The following is a 20618-nucleotide window of genomic DNA, read 5'->3' as shown; positions in this document are numbered from 1 at the left end:
GGACTGGAGAGGTATTTGGTGCACATGATGTATATCATAGGCATGTGCACATTGAGATAACAGGTGTGGCAAAACACATACTTAATATTTGGGTGCTTCTGTGGGGAGATGATGTCACTGTTTTTCAGCCAAACAATGTCAGGCAGGGGGTTTCCGATGGCTTTGACAGCCAACTCAACCAGAGTGCCTTTCTTGACACTGATGTTCTTCAGCTTCTCAATAAACTGGGGTCTGACCAGGTTCTCTTTGGCTGTACATGGAGAAACACACATGAGAACAATGCTATCATTCAACAATGGTTCAGTGCATTCGGAAAGTATTCAGACCCCTTGACTTTTTCTACATTTTGTTTCGTAACAGCCTTATTCTAAAATGGATTAAATTGTTTTTTTTTCTGATCAATCTACACAAATTATCCCATTATGACAAAGCAAAAACAGGTTTTTATAAATGTTTGCACAAATTTTTTTTTAAACTACAACTGAAATATCACATTTACATAAGTATTCAGAACATTTCCTCAGTACTTTTTTGAATCACCTTTGGCAGCGATTACAGCCTTGAGCTTTCTTGGGTATGACACTATAACCCTGGCACACCTGCATTTGGAGAGTTTCTCCCATTCATTTCTGCAGATCCTCTCAAGCTTTGTCAGGTTGGATGGGGAGTGATGCTGCACACCTGTTTTCAGGTCTCTGCAGAGATGTTTGATCGGGTTCAAGTTCGGGCTCTGGCTGGGCCACTCAAGGAAGCCACTCCTGCGTTGTCTTGGCTGTGTGCTTAGAGCCGTTGTCCTGATGGAAGGTGAACCTTCACCCCAGTCTGAGGTCCTGAGTATTCTGGAGCAGGTTTTCATCAAGGATCTCTCTGTACTTTGCTCCGTTCATCTTTCCCTCTATCCTGACTAGTCTCCCAGTCCCTGCCACTGAAAAACATCCCCACAGCATGATGCTGCCACCACCATGCTTCACCGTAGGGATGGTGCCAGGTTTCCTCCAGACGTGACGCTTGGCATTCAGGCTAAAGAGTTCAATCTTGGTTTCATCAGACCAGAGAATCTTCTTTCTCATGGTCTGAGAGTCTTTAGGTGCCTTTTGGCAAACTCCAAGTGGGCTGTCATGTGCCTTTTACTGAGGAGTGGCTTCCGTCTGGCCACTCTACCATAAAGGCCTGATTGGTGGAGTGCTGCAGAGATGGTTGTCCTTATGGAAAATTCTCCCATCTTCATAGAGGAACTTTGGAGCCATGTCAGAGTGACCATAGAGTTTTTGGTAACGTCCCTGACCAAGGCCCTTCTCCACCGATTGCTCAGTTTGGCCGGTTGGCTAGCTCTAGAAAGAGTCGTGGTGGTTCCAAACTTCTTCCATTTGAGAATGATGGAGGCCACTGTGTCCTTGGGGACCTTCAATGCTACAGCCATTTTTTGGTACCATTCCCCAGATCTGTGCCTCGACACAATCCTGTCTCAGAGCTCTACAGACAATTCCTTCAACCTCATAGCTTGGTTTTTGCTATGACATGCACTGTCAACTGTGGGACCTTATATAAACAGGTGTGTTTCTTTCCAAATTATGTCCAATCAATTGAATTTACCACAGGTGGACTCCAATCAAGTTGTAGAAACATCTCAAGGATGATCAATGGAAACAGGATGCACCTGAGTTCAATTTTGAGTCTCACAGCAAAAGGTCTGAATACTTAAACATTTTTTTTATACATTTACAAAAAATTCAAAAAACCTGTTTTTGCTTTGTCATTATGGGATATTGTGTGCAAATTGATAAGGAAAATGTCTTATTTATTCGATTTTAGAATAAGGCTGTAATGTAAGAGAATGTGGAAAAAGTCAAGGGATCTGAATTCTTTCTGAATGCACTGTATATGACAGGGCTTTTCAATTCTGCCCCTGGAGGGCTGCAAGGAGAGGATGAAAAACAGAAGTGTTTCGGCCCTCCAGGACCGACATTGAAAAGCCCTGGTTTATGATGTATCGATACAAACTGACAATTATTTTTTTGCTTTAAAATGAGGAATGAGTATACCAGATACGATACAAAGATCTTACCATCAACTGTAAGTGTTATGGACACAGAGCTTTTTCCAGCTCTGTTTTGAGCAACTACCGTCCACTCTCCAGAGTCACGGGGCATGGCTGGAACCACAATCAGTGACTGAGTTCCATCTTCCTTCACCACTATCTTGTGGGTGTAATCATTGACAACTTGTTGTCCTGAAAAGAACAAAGAAAGGAATAATAGTTTAATATTTTATTTTATAAATCATATCCTAGACGATGTATCATGTTTTCACATCACTTACCATTGTGGAACCAGAAAGTGTCAGGCATGGGTCTACCAACTACTTTCAGGTCAAATCTGGCAGTCTGCCCTTCAGCACACTTGAATGACTGTGGCTTCAAGACAAACACAGGCTTGTACAGTCTCTCCAGCTGACTCTCATCAGTGTCATCAAGCCTGCTTGCAGGAGAGCGTCTGGGAGAGCGACTAGTAGAGCGTCCGGGAGAGCGACTAGTAGAGCGTCCGGGAGAGCGACTCAGAGATCTTGGGGACTGAGACCTGAGCAAATAAATACCAAAATCAGTGATACTTGTTTTTATGATGTTAAAACAAATATACATTAAAATACATTTGGTAACACAAATCTCACCTAATTCTCTGCATTGCCTGAGGTTCAGGCGTGTAACGCTGAGCTACTGCAATGGCAGTGGGCTCCACATACAGTTTCCCAGAGCTCACAGAATTTCCACTCATGTTGCTGGCAAATGCTGTGTAAACACCTTCATCCTCCGGCAGCACCACAGGAAGACGCAGGCTGGCTCTACCATCATGAAGACTCTCCATCTGGTAACGGCCCCCATGATGGATACGCTTGCCATCTTTGTACCATACGATCTTTTGAGAGACAAGAAAAACTTGATGAATAGATAAAATATAAATTTTAAATGAAGTGGAATGGACACTTTCTATCAAATAAAAATACATGGTTTCTTTACTACCTTGGGTAGTGGAGTTCCTGCCATTTTGCAGTGGAAAGTAACACCCATTCCTTCCATGATCCTGTAGTTTTTAACTGGAGTACTAAAGGCTGACTGTACAGCCTCACGGTCTGCCACAGTCACCATCTCTTCCCGATCCTCAGTCACAATTTGTTGGTAGGTAATCTGCAAGATGCGGATCTCAATCTCGTGGATAATCCTCTCCTCAAATGAAGAAATCTGGAATTCCTGTAAAAACACATTGGAATAAAGCATGTCTTGTCTCAAAACAAGTGTCTGAGAACAAATCAAATACCATAACGTCACAATGATAGCGCATTGCTAGCCTGGGTACCAGTCGATTTGTGCTAACATTCCACTCATTGTACTCGGTGTCATATGGCATGACAAAGAGTGGCATGATGGCACAAACAGATTGGTACCCAGGTTAGTGTGTCGTTTTTTTATACATCCAAATACCTGCGTTCTAACAAAGCTTTGCATCTGTGCCATTCTCTGGATGTACTTCTGGTCCTCGTCATATTCGCTCACAACAACAGGGGAAACATCCGCCTGCACCGTAGTCACTTCAGTATTATAGGTCATTTCATGTTTCTTCATGTATTCTTCATATTCCCCTGTAAACAAAATATACAATGTATAAACAAAAGTTAAGACATTATGGTCTGGTTTCACAGGCCCAGATTTAGAAAATGTGTGTGTCCCAAATTGCACCCTAATCCCTATGTAATGCACTACTTTCGACCAAGGACCATAGGGCTCTGGTCAAAAGTAGTGCACTACTGTATGTAAGGAACAGAGTGCCATTTAGGATGCATCATATTACTGGATTTGTAGTCCATGAGATTAAGCAACATTCTGATTAAAGAGACTGACCTTCCTCCAGTAGACTGGCTGAGGCAGACTCCTCTCCAAGCGGGTTCTTGACAAAGATGGAGTACTCTCCAGCATCATCAGCAAACGTCATGGAGATCTCCAATTTACACACTCCACTCTCCTTATTGTAGTGCACTTTATATCTAATGGACGAATAAGTCATATATTGTAAACAGTACAATCAATTATCAATACACTCTTACAAATGCATAATAGAGATTCATTGAAAATGTGTCACAAGTAGGCTACCTGTATCCTGTAGTAAGGGGCACTCCAGTCTTCTTCCAGATAATGTGGGGCTTGGGGCTGCCTCCGATCTGGCACTCAAAGACAACTCTTCCGCCCTCCACCAACTTCTGTACAGTTGGCTTCTTGACAAAGAAGGGAGCGACAGCATCTGCAGTATCTACTGGTGAACCTGCGGTGGTGACATTTACCTCTGACATGGTCTCCTCATTTGCTTCAACAGCAAAGCTAGAAGGACATTGGAAATATACAGTAATTAGGGCAAATGTATCTCAAAAAGTGCCTGAAATAAGATTAGACTTACGATGGCCTTAGTCGAAACATTAAAACGTTGAGCATAAAAGAACCTTGAAAATCTCTACTTTAGACTGCGGACCCTCTACTAATGAATCTGAAATAGGATTACTCCAACTTCTTTCATCCCCATTTGAAAAACTCAAACAGTGAAGATTCACTATATTCATAATGTAGTGGTAGAAAATAGTTGGCACTCACTGTTTCTCTTTAGTTGTAAAGTCAAACACAGTGACAGTTCTCTGCTGTGTCATCGTTTCCTGCTGTGTCAGCCCTTGTGTCATCTCTTCCCTGGTCTCAATCTCCTCAGTTACTAGAAGAAAGAAATGTATACAAGTATTAGCACATTCATATACCAATACACCCAATTAACCATTTGGCAGTACAGTATTCAACCTCAACAGTAAGTAGTCATTGTACACAGGAATGTAAAAAACTAAACTGCCTGTTTACCTTGGACAAGCAGGTAGCAGGATGTACTGATGGTTCCAGCCTCGCTAGTAGCAGTGCAAGTGAAGCGACCGCTGTCTTCTACGAAGGCCTCGCGGATGACCAGACGGGCACATTTACTCTCATAAGTGATCTGGAAGTCAATGGAGCTCTCAATTCTGTAGTCCTCTCTGAACCACATGATGCCAGGGGCAGGGTGACCAGTGATCTGACATTCCAGAGTCACAGATTCACCCTCAGTCACAGTCACGTTCTTCAAGCCCTGAAAGAAATATATTTTTTAAAATATGACAAAATATTGACATAGATGACATAGATGGAGTTGGAAATGATGCTTGAATAGACAACAATAACGTATATGACCTGAAATAAAGCCACTAGAGAAATACTTACAGCTACAAGAATAGGTGGCATAACTGGCTCTTCTGCATGGGATGGGACTGCTGCAGTCTCAACAATCTGTTAAAATGCATGTAAGTTACAAAAAGTCACAAACAGTACAGTATCTGAACTATGACTTTAGGAGTGGTGAAACATGGGTGAAATGGACGCAAGTTAAGAATTAATCCTAGAAAGAAGAAGAGTTGTGACAACAGGTTGGGAACAGATAAATGAAGACGAAGGGAAGAGGTCGAAGAGGAGAGCAAGCTAGGTTTTCTTTACGAAGCAAATGGATTCTGAAACAAAGGGGACGTAGCGTGGCTTCAGCGTTATGGTGAAGAGGAGGTTTACCAATACCACTCAGTGAGGTGAAACTCCACACAGTGTTATTTTAGAGGGCACAACACTCCAGACTACAAACCTTTGTTTCCAAAGTCTTATACATTTGCTCCGTTCCCCCTGTAAACCTAGCGCCTATCTCAGTCTGTAACTGAGTGTCAAAATGATCTTTTGAGCGACATGTGCAGAGGTAGAGGATAACTCTTTCTGCAGCGTGGCAATAGCAGAACCTGCTATTGAAACCTGACCAAACCAAGGAAAATACCATTATCATCACGAATCAGAACAAAACATTAAGATATGGCCTGCTTTGTTTAGCAATATTAAGGACGATCACTTAAAAATATAATGGAATGGATAACGATGTACAGTATATGGATGAAGTGAGCATTCGTATAAAAAACAGAAATACCTTATTTACATAAGTATTCAGACCCTTTGCTATGAGACTCAAAATGTATCTCCATTGATCATCCTTGAGATGTTTCTACAACTTGATTGGAGTCCACCTGTGGTAAATTCAACTGATTGGATTGGAAAGGCACACACCTGTCTACATGAGGTCCCACAGTTGACCGTGCACATCAGAGCAAAAAATAAGCCATGAGGTCAAGGGAACCGCCGTAAAGCTCCATGAAAAGATTGTATCGAGGTACAGATCTGGGGAATGGTACCAAAAAAACTCTCCAGCATTGAAGGTCCCCAAGAACACAGTGGCCTCCATCATTCTTAAATGGAAGAAGTTTGGCACCACCACGACTCTTCCTAGAGCTGTCTGCCCGGCCAAACTGAGCAATCGGGGGAGAAGGGCCTTGGTCAGGGAGGTGACCAAGAACCCGATGGTCACTCTGACAGAGCTCCAGATTTTCTCTGTGGAGATGGGAGAACCTTCCAGAAGGACAACCATCTCTGCAGCACTCCACCAATCAGGTCTTTATGGTAGAGTGGCCAGACGGAAGCCACTCCTCAGTAAAAAGCACATGACAGCCCACTTGGAGTTTGCCAAAAGGTCCCTAAAGACTCTCAGACCATGAGAAACAAGATTCTCTGTTCTGATGAAACCTATATTGAACTCTTTAGCCTGAATGCCAAGCGTCACATCTGGACGAAACCTGGCACCATCCCTCATGTTGTGGGGATGTACAGTCGTGGCCAAAAGTTTTGAGAATGACACATATATTCATTTCCACAAAGTTTGCTGCTTCAGTGTCTTTAGATATTTTTGTCAGATGTTACTATGGAATACTGAAGTATAATTACAAGCATTTCATGTGTCAAAGGCTTTTATTTGTCACGCCCTGACCATAGAGAGCTGTTTATTCTCTATGTTGGTTAGGTTGGGGTGTGATTAAGGGTGGGTTATCTAGGGGAATTGTATGTCTATGTTGGCCTGGTGTGGTTCCCAATCAGAGGCAGCTGTTTATCGTTTTCTCTGATTGGGGATCATATTTAGGTAGCCATTTCCCCATTGTGCTTTGTGGGATCTTGTCTAGCTATAGTTGCCTGTGAGCACTACTCTGAGCTACACGTTTCGTTTGCTCGCTTTATTGTTTTTGTTCTTTTAGTTTCTCTTCCAAAATAAAGGATAGAAACATACAACGCTGCATCTTGGTCCACTCCTTATAACGATCGTGACATTATTGACAATTACATGAAGTTGATGCAAAGAGTCAATATTTGCAGTGTTGACCCTTCTTTTCAAGACCTCTGCAATACGCCCTGGCATGCTGTCAATTAACTTCTGGGCCACATCCTGACTGATGGCAGCCCATTCTTGCATAATCAATGCTTGGAGTTTGTCAGAATTTGTGGGTTTTTGTTTGTCCACCTGCCTCTTGAGGATTGACCACAAGTTCTCAATGGGATTAAGGTCTGGGGAGTTTCCTGGCCATGGACCCAAAATATTGATGTTTTGTTCCCCGAGCCACTTAGTTATCACTTTTGCCTTATGGCAAGGTGCTCCATCATGCTGGAAAAGGCATTGTTCGTCACCAAACTGTTACTGAATGGTTGGGAGAAGTTGCTCTCTGAGGATGTGTTGGTACCATTCTTTATTCATGGATGTGTTCTTAGGCAAAACTGTGAATGAGCCCACTCCCTTGGCTGAGAAGCAACCCCACACATGAATAGTCTCAGGATGCTTTACTGTTGGCATGACACAGGACTGATGGTAGCGCTCACCTTGTCTTCTTTCCGGATGCACCAAACAATCGGAAAGGGGATTCATCAGAGAAAATGACTTTACCCCAGTCCTCAGCAGTCCAATCCCTGTACCGTTTGCAGAATATCAGTCTGTCCCTGATGTTTTTCCTGGAGAGAAGTGGCTTCTTTGCTGCCCTTCTTGACACCAGGCCATCCTCCAAAAGTCTTCGCCTCACTGTGCTTGCAGATGCACTCACACCTGCCTGCTGCCATTCCTGAGCAAGCTCTGTAATGGTGGTGCCCCGATCCCGCAGCTGAATCAACTTTAGGAGACGTCCTGGCGCTTGCTGGACTTTCTTGGGCGCCCTGAAGCCTTCTTCACAACAATTGAACCACTCTCCTTGAAGTTCTTGATGATCCGATAAATGGTTGATTTAGGTGCAATCTTACTGGCAGCAATATCCTTGCCTGTGAAGCCCTTTTTGTGCAAAGCAATGATGACGGCACGTGTTTCCTTGCAGGTAACCATGGTTGACAGAGGAAGAACAATGATTCCAAGCACCACCCTCCTTTTGAAGCTTCCAGTCTGTTATTCGAACTCAATCAGCATGACAGAGTGATATCCAGCCTTGTCCTCGTCAACACTCACACACACCTGTGTTAACGAGAGACTCACTGACATGTCAGCTGGTCCTTTTGTGGCAGGGCTGAAATGCAGTGGAAATGTTTTTTGGGGGATTCAGTTCATTTGCATGGCAAAGAGGGACTTTGCAATTAATTGCAATTCATTCGATCACTGTTCATAACATTCTGGAGTATATGCAAATTGCCATTATACAAACTGAGGCAGCAGACTTTGTGAAAATTTATATTTGTGTCATTTTCAACTTTTGGCCACGTCTTTATTTCAGCAGCAGGGACTGGGAGACTAGTCAGGATCGAGGGAAAGATGAAGGGAGCAAAGTACAGAGAGATCCTTCATGAAAACCTGCTCCAGAGCGCTCAGGACTTCAGAACGGGGCGAAAGTTTACCTTCCAACAGGACAACAACCCTTACACAGCCAAGACGACGCAGGTGTGGCTTCGGGACAACTCTGGTAACGGCCCCCATGAATGAACTTGAGTGGCCCAGCTAGAGCCCGGACTCGAAATCGATCGAACATCTCTGTAGAGACCTGAAAATGTAGAGACCCCATCCAACCTGGCAGAGCTTGAGGGGATCTGCAGGGAAGAATGGGAGAAACTCCCCAAATACAGGTGTGCCAAGCGTGTAGCGTCATACCCAAGAAGACAAGGCTGTAATCGCTGCCAAATGTGTTTCAACAAAGTACTAAGTATAGGGTCTGAATACTTATGTAAATGTGATATTCAGTTGTTTATTTTGTATACATTTGCAAAATGTTCTAAAAACTTGTTTTTGCTTTGTTATTATGGGGTATTGTGTGTAGATTGATGATGGGGAAAAAACTATTTAATACATTTTAGAATAAGACTGTAACAAAACAAAATGTGGAAAAAGTCTAAACTTTCTGAATGCACTGTATACTAACTGAAGCACTACAACAATTGTGTACCACTGCTTGCCTGATTTGACCTATGCTTACCTCATAGCTAGGGTCAGGTTTAGGAACAGTAACTTTTGAAACTGTGAAATGTGGAATTGGGGATGGTGCAGGGGCAGCATCCACGTGGTCGATAGTAGTTTCTGTACTTCTTCGTATCTAAAGTAACCAACAGAGTGTGATAGAGTGAGGACAATAAACTCAATGCAGAAATTAGAATAACAAGCAGGACATTGAATATAACGTTATCGGAGAAAACTTGGCAATAAGCATCTTTTCATAATAAAAAGATAGCAAACCTGGGTTACATGAATACTCTGGTCATCAGCTGTTGTTTGAATTGCCATTGGTGGTATCATTGGTATATGCACAGCCTCAGTTTTCACTGTGACTTGTTGCTCAGTGGTAGACAGCATTGACTGCTGTTTTAAATCAGATTCATAAGATTCCTCTCCAGCATGACCCTTCTCTCCATGCATAGGCTTCCGAACACGTGCTTGGTCAACAGCAGCAACAACTGTAGCCTTTGCCTCCGCTTTTTTCCCACCCTCAACCTTTGAGACAACAAGCAATCAATGTCATCTAGCACATAGATAGCATACACATCATCCATGGCAGAAATCACTTCAACAGCAAACAGATTCACATTCTGATTACAAACACTCTGGACAAACTCCACACCCCTGTATATAAAACAAGTCTTGATGTGCATTACCTGGTAATAACATGTCATCGTTAAAGCATGGAATCATGTTAGTTTGAGTAGGTTGTGTAATGTTGAAAATGAATCATGCAGGTGCACAATAGAATTACCAAGGATCTGCTCAACAGACTTGTGTGCACTCGGACACGTGCTAAACAGATTTGAGACTGAATTTTCCTTTTCTAATAGGTATGTTCAAAATACGTACCTAAATCACTGCCTTAAGTGCAGAGAAAATGGGTTCATGCAGTGACTTCAACTTAAATAGTGCCAACATACTGTATAGTTGATGTGAGCGATTTGGGAAAGTGCTCAGAGGCGTAAACAAAACAATACAGTAAGTGCCATTTTTTAAGCTTCCTGCTCCTTGGTTGTCATCATACATGTGACAGTGGAGATTTCCATTTCTCTGTGCTGTACCACAGTGTCATCAGTGTGTGTCTCTAGCTGATTCAACAGCTATAGAGTCTGGCATGATCTATATTATGAACTGGCCAGTGGCAGGATAGTTATACAGTATATTAGGTGTATAAATAATGATAATATTAATAACACATATCAACATTAGAGGAGAGCTCAACAACACACCAAAGGGAATGTGAAAAATAAACCAGAAGGAATGTTACAAAATCACAGATGGTTGTGAGGTCAAATACCGTATGTGGGTATGGGGAAATGACACCAATTTAAAATGGAAAACTGTCTATGTTTATCAGGGATAATGTTGTTAAGCGTGAGTGGGGTCTACCGATGTGGGGTGTGGTGACAGAAGAAAGGGAAATAAATAAATAATGGAAGTGAAGGGAAGGACGACAGGGTTGTACTTTTTAATGAATGAACTACCTGTTCCCTTGTTGTGGACATTAACACCACAGTAGAAGAGGAGCTAAAGGTGCTGTGTCTCTGTACCGGGCTGCACCACCGGCACCGGCACCGGCTCTGGAACCGGCTCTGGTGTAAAACCAGCAGACTTGCGGCTGCGAGCTTGGTCCACAGCTGCTACCACAGTAGCTACAGCAATGCTTTTATCATCCACCTCATGCTGTGCCTCCTAGCATACATTAGTACCGTTAGGATCCAATCAAAGTCATTATCAGTTTTATTGATAATAGCTGCATACATACATGTCACTATCACCTTATTGATAATAGATGCAATCTTAAATAGCTACAATCATCACATCTTTAGAGGGCTGAGGCATTACTTTCTAAATTCAGACAACTGAGCCTAAGTCATGTTAGATCCAAAAATACATCCAGGAAGTCAAATATTCATTGTACAGGATATTTGAACTGATTTAGGCCCGTTTCCTCAAAAAGAAAGCTAATCAGCTAATCAAAGCCTTTCACAATCTTACCTTATGAACGCTCATGCACATACACCCAACAGCCTCAAGATGTCTCTGCCACAGAGAGAGTTGCGAGAGCGGCTCCTATGAAATAGGAATTTCCTTACCTCTTTCACAGCGACACCAGATACAGCGGCACCAGTCGTTTGCGATCCATAAGATCCCTCCCAGTGCTGCTCCATGTGAACATGGGTGGCAGACATGGAAGCCTGGGCATGGGTGGCACTAGAAGTCATGCTGCTGGAATAGCTGCTGGAACCTTCCACCAAGTCTCCCTGCTTCCATGGTGGGGGGACATCAGGACCATGGGCTACCTTTTTGCGTGTGGTCAGTGGGGATTTAACTGGTCTGATTGGGGACACAGACAGTCTTGATGAGGGGGATACAAGCCTGTGTTAAACAAAGAGAGAGAAAATATCAAAACATTTAAAAATGTATATTATTTGTATATTACCAAAATTGTGTTTTGTAGTGTTAATAGACAAATAAGTAAGTAATATGTTTATTATGTAATTACTGTTTTATAAGGTAATTTCTAGGGAGCCTAAATACCTAGTCATTTCTGTATGATAAAATAACATGATACCCATGGTCTTATTCCCTATGGAGATTGAGGTAAACTACCTGTCTGTTGCATTCAATGAAACACTTTATCTTATGTAGGATTGATATAAAGTGTTTTACCTAAAAGGGGCCGGAGTGGGCACCTTGACATGTCTCACAGGTGATGGTGACTGATGACGTCCGCCTGCAACTCTGGCTGCAAGAGATGGTGGTGTTGGGGACTTGGAGGTTGAGGTTGGCTTTGGAGGCACACGTGGTGGGGTCATGTGTGCTTGGTGGCTCACTACACCACCTTCAACACGCATTTGCATGGATGAGGATGAGGATTCAAAATGAGCCTCCATACTCTGAAAATAAAACATAAAAGGTTAGTGTTTTATCTGACTGATAGATTGCGTCAACAGACAGAGATAAAAATGTGATGTCTATTCATGTCTATTTACCCTTGTCTCAACTCTGGTCTGAGAGGAGGCTGACACAACAGTTTTGGACTTATTGGCAGGCACAGCTTCTTCCCCTAGACAGAAACAAATATAAAGATGAATTTTCCATCAAATTATTGAACATGATGACAACAAGTTGTAAATCAAATTCAGTTTAGGCTACATGTCAATATGGAATTCACTGCCCACGGGCCCTTTGAGCCATTCACAGTTTCCATTCAGTTTCAATGCATTTGCTCATTGAAGGTCTACTTCATATATTTATAGTTACTTAAAGTTATTTTTGTAGTCAATAATCAAAATGATAGTCACTCTGACCCTGAAGGGGTTCCAGATTTGAGTTGTATCAGCTTGAAAAAAAAAAAATGGAATACACCCACTAAGCCACACCTCCAATATAATTTCCCAGTGTGCCTTGCCTTTTCGAGTGAATTGTAGAGTTACCACCCATGAGTGTGTTTGTTAGTGACAGAATTCATTCATGTTCAGTCCTGCAGCCTTTACAAAATGAGTTAACAGGCACATGTTATCATTATAATAAGTTCTCTATGACAATACATTACATATTTCATGAGGCCTTATTTTGAGACCTAGCTTTACCCTAATACAGGTGCCTGAAACTCATTGATTACAGGCAACATCAGGCCTGCAAGTAGGGTTGCAAAATTCTGGTAATTTACCCAAAATGTCCAGATTTTCAAAAAAATCCTGGTTGAAGGATTTCCAGGAATCTTCCAACTGGGATTTCTGGAAAACCTGAAAATGTACCTGAATTTCACAACCCTACCTGCAAGTCACATTATGCTGGCTTGCAAAGTGATGTGTAATTCCTATTGGAATCCAGCCAGAGTTAGGATATCCAACAGTTGATATTTGTATCATAATGACTGCCAGAGTTAGGAACAGTGTGAGGAGACTACATAAGCCATTTCATATGGAACAACCATTTCAGTAACAGTAACAGTAACATTTCAGTAACCCCCCAAAAATAACAATTATAGTATTGGTTTAGAAAAATGTATGTTATTTATCTTTGTGTAGCATGAGATGTATCAATCACTCAATATGCATGCAAATACACAGGTATTAAAAACAATTACAAAAAGTCTACATTCGGTAGAGCATGCTGGGGAAAAAGATAACTTAAAAAATAGAGTTGATGTGACTTCTCATTTAGTTTTGAGTCTGTACCACATAAACATTTTAAGTAATAATGACTGAGTTCAACTCACTAGAAGTATTTGAGTTAAAAATGGCTTACAGTGTAGGTAGTCACCTCTCTAGGCTAGATTATTTATATTTTCTGTCCAAAAAACAGCAAGGAAATGCACAATTAAATAATTGAAACAGGAATTATCTTGTAACCCAGAGAAGGCTGTTACAATGGCGGATTTCCAAAAGCCCAAAGCACGCTAAAATGTGTCGCAGGCGATATGGTTGGAGCACGGCAAATTTAAGGACAGAACATGTTGCCCATAATCACACACCACAAATCAACTGGATCAACTTTATCTCACCTTGAACCAGCAGTTCAGCAGTGGAGGTAGTCCGTCCACTGCTGTTTGAAGCATTTACAGAGTAAGTTCCAGAATCCTCTGGGAAGGCTTCGGCAATCAACAAACTGTAAAGGTCTCCTTCTTGAACAATCTGAAAGTCAGCAGAGCTCTGTATCTCAGCTCCCTCTCTGTAGAACTTTACCACAGGTGTAGGGATTCCTGCAACTCGAACATCCAGTCTCACTTGGCTTCCTTGTCTCACGGTCATACTCTGAAGTCTCTGAATAAAGTTGGGCTGCGCGGTCTCCGCTGTAATAATAAATTAAATGGAAAAATAAGTTTAAAAAAATTTGACTTTTTTTTGTTTTTTAAGTGGTGGAAGTGAGCAGCACCACAGATGTCCATTGGCTAGGGTAGACTAGGGGCAAATGCAACTGGTGGAGACCAGGGGAAATTGTAACACTATTTGTCTTAATTTTCATTCGGCCTACCCAGAGACCACGTATACCAGTCACTTTTTAAATAGGAAACTTACATCTACAGTGGGGAGAACAAGTATTTGATACACTGCCGATTTTGCAGGTTTTCCTACTTACAAAGCATGTAGAGGTCTGTAATTTTTATCATAGGTACACTTCAACTATGAGAGACGGAATCTAAAACAAAAATCCAGAAAATCACATTGTATGATTTTAAGTAATTAATTTGCATTTTATTGCATGACATAAGTATTTGATCACCTACCAACAAGTAAGAATTCCGGCTCTCACAGACCTGTTAGTTTTTCTTTAAGAAGCCCTCCTGTTCTCCACTCATTACCTGTATTAACTGCACCTGTTTGAACTCGTTACCTGTATAAAAGACAACTGTCCACACACTCAATCGAACAGACTCCAACCTCTCCACAATGGCCAAGACCAGAGAGCTGTGTAAGGACATCAGGGATAAATTGTAGACCTGTACAAGGCTGGGATGGGCTACAGGACAATAGGCAAGCAGCTTGGTGAGAAGGCAACAACTGTTGGCACAATTATTAGAAAATGGAAGAAGTTCAAGATGACGGTCAATCACCCTCGGTCTGGGGCTCCATGCAAGATCTCACCTCGTGGGGCATCAATGATCATGAGGAATGTGAGGGATCAGCCCAGAACTACACGGCAGGACCTGGTCAATGACCTGAAGAGAGCTGGGACCACAGTCTCAAAGAAAACCATTAGTAACACACTACGCCGTCATGGATTAAAATCCTGCAGCGCACGCAAGGTCCCCCTGCTCAAGCCAGCGCATGTCCAGGCCCGTCTGAAGTTTGCCAATGACCATCTGGATGATCCAGAGGAGGAATGGGAGAAGGTCATGTGGTCTGATGAGACAAAAATAGAGCTTTTTGCTCTAAACTCCACTCGCCGTGTTTGGAGGAATAGAAGGATGAGTACAACCCCAAGAACACCATCCCAACCGTGAAGCATGGAGGTGGAAACATCATTCTTTGGGGATGCTTTTCTGCAAAGGGGACAGGACGACTGCACCGTATTGAGGGGAGGATGGATGGGGCCATGTATCGCGAGATCTTGACCAACAACCTCCTTCCCTCAGTAAGAGCATTGAAGATGGGTCGACCCGAAACGACCCGAAACACACAGCCAGGGCAACTAAGGAGTGGCTCCGTAAGAAGCATCTCAAGGTCCTGGAGTGGCCTAGCCAGTCTCCAGACCTGAACCCAATAGAAAATCTTTGGAGGGAGCCGAAAGTCCGTATTGCCCAGCGACAGCCCCGAAACCTGAAGGATCTGGAGAAGGTCTGTATGGAGGAGTGGGCCAAAATCCCTGCTGCAGTGTGTGCAAACCTGGTCAAGAACTACAGGAAACGTATGATCTCTGTAATTGCAAACTAAGGTTTCTGTACCAAATATTCAGTTCTGCTTTTCTGATGTATCAAATACTTATGTCATGCAATAAAATGCAAATTAATTACTTAAAAATCATACAATGTGATTTTCTGGATTTTTGTTTTAGATTCCTTCTCTCACAGTTGAAGTGTACCTATGATAAAAATTACAGACCTCTACATGCTTTGTAAGTAGGAAAACCTGCAAAATCGTCAGTGTATCAAATACTTGTTCTCCCCACTGTATCTACGTATCATTCACCATGTAGGGTAAAGGTCTCTACGGAAGATGTTTGGATCGCAATATAGATTTTAATCCAAATTGTCCGACGTTACATTTGCTCCTAAGCCGGGTCCAGTGGTAGCAGTAGACAAGGAGGTCAATTATAACACCTACTGTATTGTTTTACTTTAAAGGTGATTGAACATACATTTGCTTTGTGTAAAATAGTAAGTTGCAAACAACAGTTTCCCGATTCAATATTGGTTCTCATTATTGGATGTGTAAAATGTAAACAACATGGCAGCTACCACTCTCATCATTACAAATGAGTGCTGATAATTGAACAATTCTGTAAAGTAGCGAGCAATGAAGGCCTACAGTACTGGTGGTCAGTCACTTCAATTGGACAGGCTGCTTTTAAGAGCTTTATTCATAATGAATACTATGCTATCTTTGGCTGCCCTTCATGTTTGCAGCCATGATTACTCTTAGTATGATGCAGGACACTGTCTAAAACTGCAAGCCAAAGCATTGGCTAGCTAGAACAACCTCAAACAATACCACTGTTTTATCAAGTGGCCCAAGCAAGAGGCCCTGAAAGACCCCTGAGTTTGCAGAAGATTAGACACAAACGTTCAATGTTTTACCTGAGTGCAGTAACCATTAGTAACCATTAGGAGAAACCACAGTGCATATGCTGGCAAAAAAAATAACATAACATAATACTCTGGTTCTCTCACCTGTAACAAGAAGTTCAGCGGTGCTAGTGGCTTGTCCAGCACCATTGGTGGCTCTCACAGAAAATCTTCCACTGTGTGCGGCTGTCACAGCAGGGATCATCAGAACAGCGCGGCCATCGCTGAACGAGATCTGTGCGCCGGGCAGAGCGGCAGCGGAAAGAACCTGGCCATCACGGAACCAGCTCACCTCAGGAACTGGATTACCTTTAGATCAAGTCAACATTCTAGTCAGCACTGAGCAGAGATGATGATGGTGATGAATTTGGTGATGATTTCGAACAAGCAGTTACAATTCAGAGGAAAGCTGAGACATTTTCTCTCAGGAACTACAAAAGGCCTGCAATATCACATAGGGCCGGCTTCCCAGGCACAGATTAAGCCTAGTCCAGAACTCAAAAGCATTTTCAATGGTGATTCTCCATTGAAAGAGCTTTTTACTAAAGGTCTAGGCTTAATCTGTGTCTGGGAATCCAATTCATTAATAGGGTACTTATTACTTGTTTAAAAACTTCAGAAATAAAAAAATAATAATAAAATGCTTTATATCTGCGGTTTTACATCAATGATTCAACATATTCAGACCTACTCATTCAAGGGTTTTTCTTTATTTTTCTTATTTTCTAATGCCAAGAGTGTGCAAAGCTGTCATCAAGGCAAAGGGTGGCTACTTTGAAGAATCTCAAATATATTTGGATTTGTTTAACACTTTTTAGGTTACTACATGATTCCATATCTGTTATTTCATAGTTTTGATGTCTTCACTATTATTCTACAATGTAGAAAATAGTAAAAATAAATAAAAACCCATGAACGAGTAGGCGTGTCCAAACTTTTGACTAGGTACTGTATGTTTGGACATTCAGCTATATCCATGAGGTATAGTTGAAGAACATAAGAGATCTCCTTACCACTAACTTGAGCCTCAAACGTTGCAGCACTACCCTCTAGTGCCACACCGCTTTGCAGAGGCTGTGTAAATGTTGGTGCCTGTGTTGACATTGTGGACGGCACCCTAAGAGACACAACAAAGCACATCACCAAATCACTCACACACCATAAATCTATTTTATCAATCTTTTACAATAGTTGAATGGTAAAATCCCTGAACAAAGCACACATATACATTTAAACTTAGCCACTGAGGGCAGGTTTCCCAGACACAGACTAAGCCTAATCCATGACTAAAAAGCATTGTCAATGGAGATTCTCCATCGAAAGGGCTTTGATTCCAGTACTAGGTTTAATCAGAATAATCTATCTTTCTTTGACATCTTTTACAGTAGTTTTATGGCAAATACATTTGAACTCTACATTTGAACTAAATTCTTAGTTTATTTGAGTGTTACGTCACTTGTGTCACATCACCAAACCAATGAAGACGAGTCTATCTTTCTTTTACATCTTTTACATATGCAAAGAAAACCTATACATCAAATGAACCCAGCATGTATTATTAGCCAATGAGTGTCTAATAACTTGTGTCATATCCAGCACCTGGCTTACTGTCACTTGAGCTATCAGAGGATCCATGAGATCTGGGTGTTAGGCCAAACACCAGGGCCACAGCTCCGTGTGACAGCTCACAGACCAGACAGTAACAAGCTAGCTACCACTCAGGAGATTTGTGCTTCACACACACACTTAAATAACAGATGGCCAACTGGCCTTACATCAATGTTTAATGATTTCCAGTTAAATTAATGTTGATATATTTAAAGTTAAGGTAATACATTACATTACAGTGTATTACTGTGCAAGTAGTCCTGTAAGTACAGTGTAACAAGTACTGTAATTACTCAATGTTACACTGTATGTACACTGTACTAAGGGTAAGGCAAGTGTTACTCAATGTAACTAATAGGTGTGTAATAGATTATTTATAACTCAAACTGAACAGAACATATCCCTTGACGTCAGCTGTTAGGCCTACAGTTACACTAGGCCTATACAACACCTTGACTGGGCCTATGTTTAAGTCCTAAAATGTCTGCCATTGCCATTCCAGTTCCAGATACAACATAATCCACCAAGTCAACTTTAAATAGCAGCTGGATAACATATCAACATGAGGTTTTGGAATCAAGTATTAATAAACCAGTCATGAATTTAAAGACTATGTGTCATTTCCAACAATGTACAAAACACTGCAAATTTAAAGCTTAATATTTTAAGAACTTGTCTAGGCCTATAGATAGAACAGCTTAAACTTAGTAGGCCTGTACTTTCAATACAGTACAGGCCTAGAATCAATAATTTATTGACATATTATTCAACCCAAAAATATGAGCCATTAAACACTATAGTATCACATTACATTTCATCCTTAGATACAACGCACATTAAATATAGATTCCTTAGGCCTTTATATTTTTTTATTTAACCCTTACTTAACTAGGCAAGTCAGTTAAGAACACATTGTTATTTACAATGACAGCCAAACCCGGACGACGCTGTTCCCTATGGGACTCCCAATCACGTCCGGATGGGATTCAAACCAGGTACTGCAGTGACATCTCTTGCACTGAGATGCATTATCATAGATTACTGCGCCACTTGGGAGCCTTAATGAAACACAATATCACAACTTCCATAGAATGGAACATCAATGAAGCTAGCAGAGAACAGTTATTCTTCATCCGGATATACAGAATATCACTTCAGAAAGTATAACTTTGAAAAACTTCACGTTGAGAAATCTCCACAGTTCTTTTATTGATCTCAATTGCAGGAAATATCATTAAACAATGGCCACAGTATATACTGTTCAGAAAGTATACATTGGCGCAACAATTAACTAAGGCATTGCCTTAACAATCAATTATAGCCTTCATCACATCGAAAATATTGTATGAAAACTATCCAAAACTGTAAACTTTTGATGAGCCATGTAACACAAATTGGAACGCTCTAAAAATACTCGGTACCAGGCTTGATTGACAGTCACCATGTGACACATAACTGGAGGTGCAACTGATAGCCTTGCTGCTGATTCCCTTAAAAAGACATTGCTCCGCAGCTGGGACACCACTAACGCTTATACGAGCTATTCTGGGAGCTTCTCAAATCATTGCACCATATAGAAAAAACCTTGAAAAGGTATGTATTTAAAATAAAATATTCTTAATGTTAAATGATTCCCATAATATATTTTGAGACACGTGTCTCCAATTAGGTGGAAATCACCAATTGTCACATTATTCTTTGGGAATTAGTATATACAGATAACACAATATTAATTGACAAGCACTGCATTTGTATAGGTCAAGGTTTAATGAACTACAATGACTTACTTGTATCCACAAGAGTGCCTGGATTTGATTGGGGGAAGCCCGGAGTTTTATCTCATCAGAAATCTCCTTATCCAGAAATGTTGTCAGAAAATCCAATGTGAGAACAGTTTAGCCTCAAAGAAACCCAAAAAAACAAAACCACACAGTGTAGCTGTGTAGTTTAGTTTTTTCCCCTTATGCAATCCCTACACCCGAGGCAAGGCTGGGAATGCTCCAACTGCTCAGAAGTGACAATATGGTTGTGTTACTTTTTATACCCCTGGGCAAATCAGCATCATCAGTGCATCCGCTCTCCTTATTGGTCTGCCACTCAGAGGGGCTGATGGGAGATGGGAAGCCATATTATGCAAGCTCACACCTGTCACTCACTTTACTTAACATTGTCCAGGCACTCTTGTCACTGCTTGGGTTCATCTGTCTTTCTTTTGACACAAAACGTTTAGCTTTGAATGACTGTCTTCTTGAATAAGGACAATCTTTCATATCCCCAAATGCTACCATTATGTCAATTTCTGTTCTAAAATGTAAAAGTACCTGCTATTAATTTATTGACCAAATGGAAAGCGTGGCTTTGCTTGTCACTCAGATCCTGGGCTACCCCAATCACCTACGCAGCAAGTT

General features: G+C 41.5%; 1 pseudogene; it reads right to left on the bottom strand.

Annotated features, from left to right (window-relative positions):
* Positions 1–20221, bottom strand: part of LOC139538247 (titin-like) — a 190420-nt pseudogene extending 170199 nt beyond the window's left edge.
* Positions 20222–20618: the final 397 nt, after the last annotated feature.

The sequence above is a fragment of the Salvelinus alpinus genome, chromosome 14 (genome assembly GCF_045679555.1).
Source record: "Salvelinus alpinus chromosome 14, SLU_Salpinus.1, whole genome shotgun sequence".
Lineage (NCBI taxonomy): Eukaryota > Metazoa > Chordata > Actinopteri > Salmoniformes > Salmonidae > Salvelinus > Salvelinus alpinus.
This window is presented reverse-complemented; position numbering and strand designations above follow the sequence as displayed.